The 12,873-nt window shown below is 41.9% G+C and overlaps 1 pseudogene across 1 annotated transcript; it reads left to right on the top strand.

Moving 5' to 3' along the window:
• The first annotated feature begins 2,760 nt into the window (after positions 1-2,760).
• Positions 2,761-4,898, top strand: LOC143557336 (7-deoxyloganetin glucosyltransferase-like; annotated as a pseudogene). The gene is made up of 2 exons (XR_013139554.1): positions 2,761-3,282; positions 3,913-4,898. The product of XR_013139554.1 is annotated as a 7-deoxyloganetin glucosyltransferase-like (transcript).
• The last annotated feature ends 7,975 nt before the right edge of the window (positions 4,899-12,873 follow it).

The raw sequence follows: 12,873 nt of genomic DNA, 5'->3' as shown, positions 1-12,873 counted from the left end.
GAGCCGTATGGGAAATTGAGGATTCCCAACCTTTAAGTATGGCGCGGAGCCGTATGGGAAATTGTGAGGATTCCCAGCCTATGGCGCGGAGCCGTATGGGAAATTGTGAGGATTCCCAGCCTATGGCGCGGAGCCGTATGGGAAATTGTGAGGATTCCCAGCCTATGGCGCGGAGCCGTATGGGAAATTGTGAGGATTCCCAGCTTTCAAAGTTTGAGCTAAGACTCATATTTTTGGGCTAAGGCCCTGACGTTTTAGAGTTAAGACTCGTCAATAGCGTTTGAGCTTGGAGCTCACGCATGTATGTTTTACTTCGCTTTCAATATAATGTTGTTATATTGCTCAAATTAGTAAAAGGAAGTGCGAAACATGTATGGGAAAACTTGTATGCGGTGGCGCGAATGCAAAACTGCTGCGCGCTGTGGCGCAGAGTAATTGCCTGGGCGCGCGCAGCGACCCGCTGTGGCGCAGAGTACTTGCCTGGGCGCGCGCGCACGACCCGCTGAGGCGCAGAGTAATTGCCTGAGCGCCGCTGCGCAGCGACCCGCTGAGGCGCAGAGTAATTGCCTGGGCGCGCCGCGCGACCCGCTGTGGCGCAGAGTAGTTGCCTGGGCGCGGCGCGCGCGACCCGCTGAGGCGCAGAGTAGTTGCCTGGGCGCGCGAGGCGCAGACCCGCTGAGGCGCAGAGTACTTGCCTGGGCGCGCGCGCGACCCAAAGGTTTTGAATATCCACATCAGGTAGGTTTTATGTAAAACCAACAGATCTGATAGCGTACTTGATGCTTGAGCATGCTTGCTGCTTGAGCATGCTTATTGCTTGAGCATAGCTTGCTGCTTGAGCATGCTTGATGCTTGAGCATGCTTGCTGCTTGAGCATTGCTTATTGCTTGAGCATGCTTGATGCTTGAGCATGCTTGATGCTTGAGCATGCTTGATGCTTTGAGCATGCTTGCTGCTTGAGCATGCTTATTGCTTGAGCATGCTTGCTGCTTGAGCATGCTTGCTGCTTGAGCATGCTTGATGCTTGAGCATGCTTATTGCTTGAGCATGCTCTGCCTTCATGTCTGGGGGCGCGCGCGACCCGCTGTGGCGCAGAGTAATCGCCTGGGCGCGCGCGCCGCGCTGTGGCGCAGAGTAATTGCCTGGGCGCGCGCGCCGCGACCCGCTGTGGCGCAGAGTAATCGCCTGGGCGCGCGCGCGACCCGCTGAGGCGCAGAGTAATCGCCTGGGCGCGCGCAGCGCGACCCGCTGAGGCGCAGAGTAATCGCCTGGGCGCGCGCGCGACCCAAAGGTTTTTGAATATCCACATCAGGTAGGTTTTATGTAAAACCAACAGATCTGATAGGGTTTATAAACCTATGAATATGAGGTGTGGCTGCTGCTCGGACGAACCCAGATCTGAAAACCCAGATCTGAGGGTTTTCCTCAAAAGCTCATTTTTCTTCCTGTTTCTTCCAGATCTGGAGGTATTTTCCAGGTCTGAAAACACAGATCTAAGGATTTTCCCCAAAAGCTTGGTGGTTTCCTCCTGCATCTTCCAGATCTGGAAGTATTTTCCAGATCTGAAAACATAGATCTAAGGGTTTTCCCCAAGAGCTCGGTGGTTCTTCCTGAGATTTTGATGAACGGATCGGAGGGCCGAGAAGAGAGGCCAGTGTGGTTCATTGCCGTCCCACGGATGGCGCCAATGTCGAAGCACGAAATGGAATCTGACCTGACTCATGACGGAGCTTCCACGGATTTCGAGATGAAATGAACCGCATCCTGGTCTGCTGATCCTCTCCACCGGCTGCTCGCGATCTGCAGTGGCGTTTTGGGGGTGTGGAGGTGATCGCTAAGAGATCTTCAGGATCTCTTGTTCACAGACACAAAAACTGGTGGTGGCACCTACTGAGCATGACCTCATGATAAGGAGGTGAAGACCTCCTTATATAGAGTCTCATGGCCACCATCATGATACCCTAATGGGCCTAGCCCAATTAGGGCTACCTCCACAAACCTCCTCAGCCCAATAACAAATGTATTAGCCCATATAATAAAACAAACCAAATATAATAAATTTAGGATTGTAAACCGGGTTTAATACCATACCCCTACAAAGTAGACATAGAAAGAGAATAGTTGAGGGCCCACAAAACAAGAGAAATGACTTGTTAACATGGTGGCAGTGGCACCCCTCGTCCACAATGTTTCTTTTAAAGCCTCGACGCCCCTACTCATAGTCTTATTAAAGACGATATGAAAATGAAAATATGTGCAACCTCGTTACCATGAAATGATGGAAAGAAACGAGGAGAAAGATCAAGGAGGCGTTCAGATGGTGGTTTGGACAGGAGACGGACTCTCAGATCACTAAAAACTATAAAAATACAAGGTTTTCTTCTTTTTTTTTTTTTTTTTATTGTTGTTGTTGTTGTAATGTTTAGTTTTTGTGGTGATTTTCAAACTTCAATAATCATTTTAGATACTAAAACAAAACTACAAATCATTTATTATAATCAATACCTATAAGACTATAAGTAAATATTTTTACTTAACTTTTGGTATGATGCTTATGACTTTCCTTGGTGACTTTCATTTTCAAACTTTGATTCATCATTCAAAAACCAACCTTTTTTTTCTTTTTTTCTTTTCATTTATATGTTGAGTTATGTGACATTGTGAACATATTGTCTTCTTATATATCCTATCCTCATCCCCTATAAAACCACCAATATCTACCATAAAAAAACAAGTGTATGTATATGTGTTTGTGACTTTGTGTAAATTAATCTCTATGGCTTCTAACCAACAAAACAAGCCACATGCCTTATTCATCCCAGCTCCAGCCCAAGGCCACCTCAACCCAATGTTAAAACTAGCCAAACTCCTTCACTCTAAAGGCTTCCTCATAACCTTTGTCAACACCGAATTCACCCACCGTCGTCTCCTCAAATCACAAGGCTTCGAAGCCCTTAACGCGATCCCCACGTTTTCGCTTCGAAGCCATTCCCGATGGCCTTACACCGCCTGAGAACACCGAGGTGACACAAAATGTGTATGACATATGTAGGTCCACACAAGAAAATTGTTTAGGGCCATTTAAAAGGCTTGTTGTTAAGTTGAGTGAGACGTTTGCACCGGTGACGTGTATAGTGTCTGATTTACTTATGGGGTTTACACTTGATGCTGCTAAAGAATTTGGTATTCCTGAGTTTATATTTTCTACTGGTGGAGTTGGTGCTTTGTTATGCAGTGAACAATTTCCAAGTCTACTTGAGAAGGGTTTGATGCCACTTAAAGGTAAGTTTTGAACTTTTTAATTTTTTAAAGGTTTTTGTATTATGTTATAAGTTGTGGTTGATAGGTATTGGGAAAAGTCATAGTATGGCTTGTATTATATTATTTTGATGGAAAGACAAGCAAATTTTGACTAGGCTACCAATATCTATAATAAAATGGTGAAAAGGATAGAAAATATACAATATTTTTTAGGTTTTTTTTACCAGCTCGGTTTTAAATAAATCTTATGTCGGCATGCAGATAAAAAAAACACGTCTCAATGATGTATTTGGATTTAGTAGAACTTTATATTTTAAAAGTTATAAAAGAAAAACTAATTACGAGTAAAATTAAATATAATAATATAATATTAAGAAAAATACAAAAAAATTCATAAAAACTCGTCCAGGCTATTTTTTTTTACCTAAACTCGTCAAAATACTCATCTTTAAATTTTTCTTAGCCTAAAATAGTCGTCGTGACTAGTTTTGTAAACTACTCATTGACACCAAGAAACTAGTCATCACGACTAGTTTAAAATACATAGTTTGAAATTCTTTATAAATGATACCTAAAACTTAAAATTTGTTTTTAAAAATACTTATTTTAAGAATTTTCCCTACTAATATTGTTGTATTTTATTATTTACAGATCCAAGTTATCTAGTAAATGGTTATTTGGACACAACAATAGATTCTATACCAGGCATGAAAGGTATACCTCTAAAATATATCCCACCCTTTATTAGACACATCAACCCTGGAGATGAATTCATGGTCGAATTCACAAATACACAAATCAAGAAAGCGAAAACGGCTTCGGGCATTATTTTCAACACGTTTGATGATCTAGAACGCGACGTTTTGGACTCACTAGAGTCGGTATTTCCACCATGTTATGGAATCGGTCCGTTACATTTACTAGAAAACAACATAGCTGATAAAACCCTAGCATCCATCGGGTCAAATCTTTGGAAAGACGAGCCCGAATGCTTAAAATGGCTAGACACACAAGCACCGTCCTCGGTTGTTTATGTAAATTTTGGTAGCATCACTGTCATGACACCTCAACAAGTGGTCGAGTTTTGTTGGGGCCTCGCGAATAGCAAACACCCCGTTTTTGTGGATAATGCGGTCGGGTCTAGTGGGTGGAGAGTCGGACGGGCTTGGGCTTCCACTAGAGTTTTTCCAAGAGACGAGTGGTCGAGGAATGCTGGCGGGATGGTGCCCACAAGAACAAGTTGTTAACCATCCGTCAGTAGGAGGGTTTTTGACGCATAGTGGATGGAACTCGACTGTTGAGAGTATTTCAAGTGGAGTGCCAATGATTTGTTGGCCGTTTTTCTCGGACCAGTACCCGAATTGTTGGTTATGTTGCACGAAATGGGGAGTTGCGATGGAGATCGATAGTGATGTTAAACGGGATGAAGTCGAGAGGCTTGTGATCGAGTTGATGGCCGGAGAAAAGGGGATGGTGATGAGGAAGAATGCTATGGATTGGAAGAACAAGGCTAATGATGCAAGTAGTGTTCCTAATGGTTCTTCTGTGATTAAGCTTGAGAAACTAATTCATCAACTAAAGCTAGCTCAATATTGATTGATGTTTCATTTATATAAGTGTCCTTAAACTGTTAATGTTGGCATCATGTTATGTTCTTCTTGTTCATGTCCGTTCATTAATAAAATGAGCGTGTCTGTGTTAATTTATGTTTGTTCATTAACGGTAGATTAACTGAGCTAAAACCAATTAAAAGTAAATTAACGTGAACAGTTTATTAGGCTCAAAGAGTTTAAAGAAGTAGACTATGTTGTAATGGGATAAAAATGAAAACAAGCGTAAACTAGCAAACATAAATGAACGTAAACAAACGAACTTACTTGAATGAATGAGACATATGCTCGTGTTCGTTTGTTTAAATAAATGAACAAAAATAATTATTTGTGATAATTTGTTTGTTTATTTAATAAACAAACGTAAATGAACGCTTCATGAACGTTCAGTTCGTTTAGAAGCCTAAACGTGGCATTTAAACATGCCTTTTGATAATTTTGACTCATCCTATATGTTGGCTTTGAGATTATGTTGCTGAATAGCAAGTTCAAAACATCAGCTCTAATTAATTTCCAGAAATCAATCGATTTCGAGTTCCATGCTGGTACCAGTTCTTGGTTATCAAAAGGCAAATGTTGAACATTCAAACACGCATTGAAGCCACAATGAGGTGGATGAGCGGGACATGGTGCGAAGAAAACCCATCCAGCGTTCGGGTTGGGTGGTTCATGCATAACCAAAGACCGAGGCAAGTGGTGTGATTTGTCCCAGAATGGAGATTAAGAAATTCGAAGACCTATTCGGTTTTCCCACAATAACAATGGTGGAGGTAGGCGACGCTTGTAGTGCTTGACTAGCTGACCCATAGCCGCTTAAGTAACCATAAATATTGTTCGCTTGGGTCGGTATCAAGCTACTCGTATGTTGAAATGTTGTTGTCTTAAAACTGTAGTGTTGCATTATACAAAAAGTTATTTGATGATTACCAACATGTTTCTTATCTACTACTTGTTTTAAAAAATACCTACATAAACAATGATTAATAATCAACACGTGATGTTAACTTATTATTTCTAAATGAAAAGATGTTTAAAGAAGATCAAATGTGAATGAAAAAAGAGTGGAAAGTACGATGTCATTTTTGACATAAATGAAGTTTACGGGGTCTTGGATAAGTCGATTATGCCGTTAACCCGTTAGAAGAGTCCTTATACCGCAATCCGATAAATGTGACATACATATAGAAGACCTTATTACTGGTTTTTGTGTTTTAAGGGAAGCGACGACAAGTAGCTATGTGAGCCAGCGAAAAAAAAGTGCGCAGGAGAATGATTGAATGGTTTGTGAAAATTAACCACACATAAGTGATATTAATAGCAAACTAAATAAACTTTAAATCATAATAAGATTATCCTTTTTGAGCTTAGCACTACTTTAGAGAAGAGTAAACTCACTCTGAAGTAGGTAAACAAGTTGTTCTAAACTGCATTATTTTTTGTATTTAGATGTTGAAATGTTAAGAAGATAATAAAAAAGAAGTCTTAGCAAGATGATGCTGTTAAGATGTCCTTTTCTCTTGATTAAGGTTTGATGGTTTATTAAAAAATAATATTCTTAAATTATTGTATATGGATGGATGGGTTGTTTGTAATATAAAAGAAGTTATACAATCACTTACCAATTTTAATCTAATAACTCTTTAACTAAATGGGTTTTTTTTAACACTATGTACAGTTGGATTGAGATTATCATGTTTGTGACTGATACTGGTTTCTTTAATTAGTTGTGTTATAGAAAAAAAATCATTCTTATTCTAAAAAAGATTAGGCTATAATCAAAATAAACATAATAATATATTATACTAAGTTTTAAAAAAACTATTTTGAAATAATGAAATCTATGTACACTTATTTATATACTAGGGCGGTCAATTTTACCCGAAACCTAAAACTCAATCCGAGAAAACCTGTATCCGGACCCGAACTAACCCAACTTGAGAAAAGACTAACTCAAACCCGAAGCAAAGTAATCTGGGTTGGTTATTGGGTCCGAATTCTAGGTTTCGGGTCAACCCGAATAAACTTTTAGTTTTAAAACCATATATATTTTTAAGTATTATATGCTAAGCCTTAGCCGCTGAGATTATCATAATTTAGTCCAAATTGATTGTTTTCATTCCACTTATTATGAATCAATGGTTTATTATTTATTAATATTTCAATTTATGACTAAAAGCAACTATAATCTAATACCCTAATCACGGCATACTGAAGACGATCATGTCTGTCTTGTTTGTTATGGTTGAACATTGTTAAATTTTACTCTTTTTAGGATGTTTTATCGGTTTATTTTTGTTTTGTTATTGGTTTATTTACATTACGAGTAGAGAAGAATACACTAAATTTAAATTTAGCAATGTAGTTTTTTTCCTAAGATACTCGAAACCCGATAACCCAACCCAAAAAAACCCGAACCCAAATTACCTGTAACACCCCGACCAAAGGCGGATTATACATCGGGGCGCCACATATTGTTTCATTACTCGTGACACTATTGGTGTCAATATTTATTAATACACATTTATCACGCACGCGCAGCGGGGTAAATAAATAACATAAATCAAACATAAATCAATATATTATAACATTCGAACAACATTAACTTGTCTTGATACATTTTAATTCTAGGTCCAAAAGTAAAAACTTCCTACGTGTCCACAAGCTCCAAAACAGCTACTGCAAACCTGAACATGTGTTAAAATAAACGTCAAACACTTGCGTGTTGGTGAGAAATCAAGTTTAATACAATACATAGATAACAATAAATCTGCGCGCAACATGTGTATGTCTGGTTTTCAACAAGGGTGTAATCTGATCGGGACCAACTCTAAGAGACAAGACTGCCAGTGCTCACAATTGAGCTCACAAACAAGACTAACTGTGCAAGTGTATACAAAAGAGAAAATCATAAACGATAGTTCTCCCGTGTTCATCTAATGGTACCATGAAAACTGCGGAATAGACCGTCCATACGGTTAATGATCCACACATACAAATAAACAGCCAAGTCTACGTCCTCAACACATGGGATACTGCGCGACTAAAGTTCATAAATAGTTTAAGACTCAAATTTTGTATGAACACATGAACATCCCAAAGCATTTAAAATAAAAAGGGATTAGATACGAGATAACTCACTTGATAAACGATGCGGTGAAAGATATGCAAGAATCAACTCTTAAACAAGCAAAGTTAACCTATAATTAAGATTATTGTTTTAATGATTTGTTTTAAGTCTTGATTATAAGTTAGCATAATTAAATAAGTAAATTATAATATATATTACCGGAAAAGCAGGAAGAACAAGGAGGAAGACGGAGGCAAGAGAGGAGGCGGCAGGAGGACAACGGCAGAGAGCAAAAAGGGAGGAAGAGATAATAAGAGAGATTAAGTGTTTTGTGTGTGATGTGTTATGAAAATATTATTATTATTTATAGAGAAACCCTAGGAGACATAAATCCAGAAAAAGGGGAAAAGATTCCAAGACAAACAGAACAAGACAAAACAAAAGATAACAAAAGATATCAAAAGATATGGCAGCTGCAGGGGGCAAGATAAAGCTGTCAGGGAAACAGTAAAAAGCATGGGCGGTTCAGATAAAGGTACTGGTCAAGCATGGCAAAAGCAGATCTCAAAAGATAATGTCAGTCACTTTTTCTACCAACCAATGGGGGTTGGTACGCATGCTGCGCCGAAAGTAACTATTCAGACATTAGATAGGTTAGGTCAACAGCACAACAGATAAGACAACACAAAAGCAACGGCTAGATTCAACACAAGAAAACTCAAAGGGGTACAGCGCGAGAAGGCTGAGTGCGCGAGCGCGAAGGCTGGCACAACAATCCTTAGCGCACTGCGGGAAGAATCACAAATCCTTAGCGTGCTGTGTGAACTAGAATTCTAAGCGCATCGCGGGAAGAACATACATTCTTAGCGCATCGCGGGAAGAACATGCATTCTTAGCGCGCTGCGAGAAGAGTTCTCTTCACGCATCGCAGGAACAAGATGTCTTCACGCAGGCTTCCATGTAAGGAGTCTGGCGCGTGGAGCTGCAGACATCCTTAGGCGGAAAGAACCAAAGGACAAGCAAAGAGTTGAGGGAAACAAGGCTTAAGGGTGGGACGGCGACAAGAGGGAAAAGAAGGCGGAAAGAGAGAGGGAGAAAGAGGCGGGCAGGAAATATATATTATTATTAAAAATAAAATACAAGTATAAATATTAAATAATAAAAGAAAGAGATCGGGTCAGAGAAACGGGTACCTGGGTCGGGTCGGATCAGGGCAGATGTCACAGTCTCCCCTACTTTAAGAAATTTCGTCCCGAAATTTATCTCGAAGTAGGTTGCGCAGAGAACAGGTGCGGGTACTTGATCTTCATCTGATCTTCCCTTTCCCATGTAAACTCGGCTCCGCGCTTGGACTCCCAACGAACTTTCACGATAGGGATACGACTGCGCTTGGTTTGCTTAACCTCGCGATCCATAATCTCAACAGGCTTCTCAATGAAATGCATGGATTCATCAACTTGAACTTCATCAAGTGGAATGTGAAGGTTCTGGTCAGCTAAACACTTCTTGAGATTGGATACATGGAACGTTGGATGCACATTACTGAGCGCGGGCGGCAGGTCAAGTCTATAGGCAACTTTTCCCACACGCGCGAGAATCTTGAATGGACCAACATAACGAGGAGCAAGCTTACCCTTCTTCCCAAAGCGGACAACTCCTTTCCAAGGCGACACCTTGAGGAGAACAAGATCACCAACTTGAAATTCGAGAGGCTTTCGCCTACGATCTGCGTAACTCTTCTGTCGGCTCCTGGCAGTCAGCAGATGATCACGGATCTTGGCGATTTTATCGGTTGTCTCTTGAACAAGTTCGGGTCCTGTGATTTGAGTTTCACCCACTTCGCTCCAACAGATCGGGGAGCGGCACTTACGACCGTAAAGTGCTTCAAATGGGGCCATACCGATACTGGAATGATAGCTGTTATTATAAGAGAACTCAATCAAAGGCAGGTGCGAATCCCAATTACCTCCAAAATCAAGAACACAAGATCGGAGCATATCCTCAAGAGTTTGAATAGTTCGCTCAGACTGTCCGTCAGTCTGAGGATGATATGCAGTACTCATGTCCAAGCGAGTTCCTAGCGCAGATTGGAGAGATTTCCAAAAGCGAGATATAAAACGGCCATCGCGATCGGATATGATGCTCAAAGGAGTACCATGGCGGCAGACAATTTCCTTGACATAAAGCCGCGCGAGCTGCTCAACACGGTAGTTTTCACGAATGGGCAGAAAGTGAGCAGATTTAGTCAATCGATCCACTACTACCCAAATGCTATCATGTTTGCTTGCAGTCAAAGGTAACTTGGTAATAAAGTCCATCGCTACACATTCCCATTTCCACGTAGGAATTTCTGGTTGTTCGAGCAAACCAGACGGGCGTTGGTGTTCAGCTTTTACTTTAGAACAAGTCAGACATTTAGCTACGAACACAGCAATATCCTTTTTCATACCGGGCCACCAATAAGTAATGCGCAAATCCTTGTACATCTTATCAGCGCCAGGATGAATAGAATACCGAGATTTGTGCGCTTCACTCAGGATATCAGCGCGAAGATTCTCATCAAAGGGGATCCAGATGCGATTGAGATAGCAGAGAATTCCACTCAGATTAGGGACAAAGAGTGCTTCCGCGCCACACGCTAACTCGGCGCGAAGGTTACCATTACTGATGGATGCGCGCTGCGCGTCACGAATACGCGATTCAAGGTTGCTTTGAATCGGCGCGAAGTGAAGCTGGGTGCGCGGCAAGATACAGCTAAGTTGGCAGGGTTTTCGGCTGAGCGCATCGGCTACCACATTAGCCTTACCAGGATGATACCGGATCTCACAATCGTAATCGCTGATGAGTTCGTTCCATCGGCGTTGCCTCATGTTAAGTTCCTTTTGATCAAAGATATGCTGAAGGCTTTTATGGTCAGTGTAGAGGATACACTTAGTACCATAAAGGTAGTGTCTCCAGATCTTCAAGGCAAAAACAACTGCACCAAGCTCGAGGTCGTGAGTTGTATAATTCCTTTCATGAACCTTGAGTTGCCTTGATGCGTAAGCGATAACCTTGCCTCGTTGCATAAGAACACAACCGAGACCTTGGTTGGATGCATCGCAATACACGACAAAATCATCATTACCCTCAGGTAGTGCAAGAACAGGAGCTTCACACAACAAACGCTTGAGCGTTAGAAAGGCTTCTTCTTGCTTCGAGCCCCAAATATACGGTTTACCTTTGTGCGTCAGAGCTGTTAAAGGCAAAGCGATCTTCGAGAAGTTCGAAATGAAGCGCCGGTAATAACCAGCTAAGCCCAGAAAGGAACGGATCTCAGAAGGAGAGGATGGCGTAATCCAGTTCTTGATTGCTTCAATCTTGGATGGGTCGACATGAATACCCATCTTGTTTACAACATGACCAAGAAACTGTACTTCATCAGACCAAAATTCACACTTGGAAAGCTTAGCATAGAGTTGCTCGGTTTGAAGCTTCTGCAACACCAACCGGAGATGTTGCTCATGCTCGGCCTTGGTCTTAGAATACACCAGAACATCATCGATAAACACGATCACGAATTTATCCAAGAAAGGCCTACACACCCGATTCATAAGATCCATGAAAACGGCGGGTGCGTTGGTTAAACCGAAGGACATGACCAAGAATTCAAAATGGCCATAACGAGTTCGAAAAGCAGTCTTCGGAACATCTTCATCGCGGATGCGCAACTGGTGATAGCCAGAGCGGAGATCAATCTTCGAGAAACAAGAGGCACCTTGGAGTTGATCAAAGAGGTCGTCAATACGCGGTAAGGGATACCGGTTTTTAATGGTGAGTTTGTTCAACTCGCGGTAATCAATACACATGCGAAACGATCCATCTTTCTTTTTAACGAACAACACCGGAGCACCCCAGGGCGAAGAGCTAGGGCGAATGAATCCTTTAGCAGTCAACTCTTGAAGTTGGCTTGCCAATTCTTGCATCTCAGCGGGCGCAAGACGGTAAGGAGATTTAGCTACGGGGGAAGCACCAGGGACAAGATCAATACGGAACTCGACTTCACGAGCGGGAGGGATACCAGGAAGATCATCAGGAAAAACTTCAGGAAAATCACGCACAACAGGGATATCGCGAAGCTTCTTTCCTTCATCGGGTTTAACCACATGGGCTAGAAATGCAATACACTTCTTCCGCATGAGTCTTTGGGCTTCGGCGCAAGACATAAGTTTAAGACCACTGGAGGGTTTTTCGCCGTAGATATGAAGATCACCATTTTCTCGAGGTATGCGAATCAATTTCTTGGCGCAAATAACTTCGGCGCGATTCTTCGAGAGCCAGTCCATACCAATAATAACATCAAAGCTCCCAAGAGGCATGGGGATGAGGTCGATCAGAAAATCGTTTTCGTTAAGGTTAAGCGTACAATCTTTAATCACCGAGTTAATTAAAACAGTTTCACCGTTAGCCAATTCAACTGAAAAATCTTCTTTTAAATCGTTGCGCGGTCGCGCAAGCTTCTGCTCGAAGGCGCGAGAGATAAAGCTTCGATCGGCGCCAGTATCAAAAAGTACAGAAGCATAAAATCCGTTAAGTAAAAATGTACCATTAACTACGTCATTATTCGCTTGCGCTTGGTGCGCGGTTATGTTAAAAGCTCGTCCACGCGTCACTTGGTTCGAAATCTGGTTCACCGGATTCGCTTGTGTGATTTGCACTTGCAGTCTCGGGCACGCGTTCCGGAAATGACTGGGATCACCGCAGTTAAAGCACGATCTGGGTCGTGGGTTTTGGTAGGTTGGTTGTGGGTTCTGCGGGTAGACTGGTGGTGTTGGCGCAATTGGATTGGCGAGAGGGACTCTACAGTTTTCTACAAGGTGACCAGTGCGGCCACATCGGGTACAAAGTCGACACGGGGTCTGGGTTGGGTGGTGAAATCTACAGGTTGGGCAAAAG

This window comes from Bidens hawaiensis, unplaced genomic scaffold (genome assembly GCF_021521415.1).
Source record: "Bidens hawaiensis isolate Kalapana, Puna unplaced genomic scaffold, B.hawaiensis_p1.1 tig00018902_1, whole genome shotgun sequence".
NCBI classification, from domain to species: Eukaryota; Viridiplantae; Streptophyta; class Magnoliopsida; order Asterales; family Asteraceae; genus Bidens; species Bidens hawaiensis.
The sequence above is the reverse complement of the archived record's forward strand: the minus strand, read 5'-3'. Positions and strand labels throughout refer to the sequence as shown.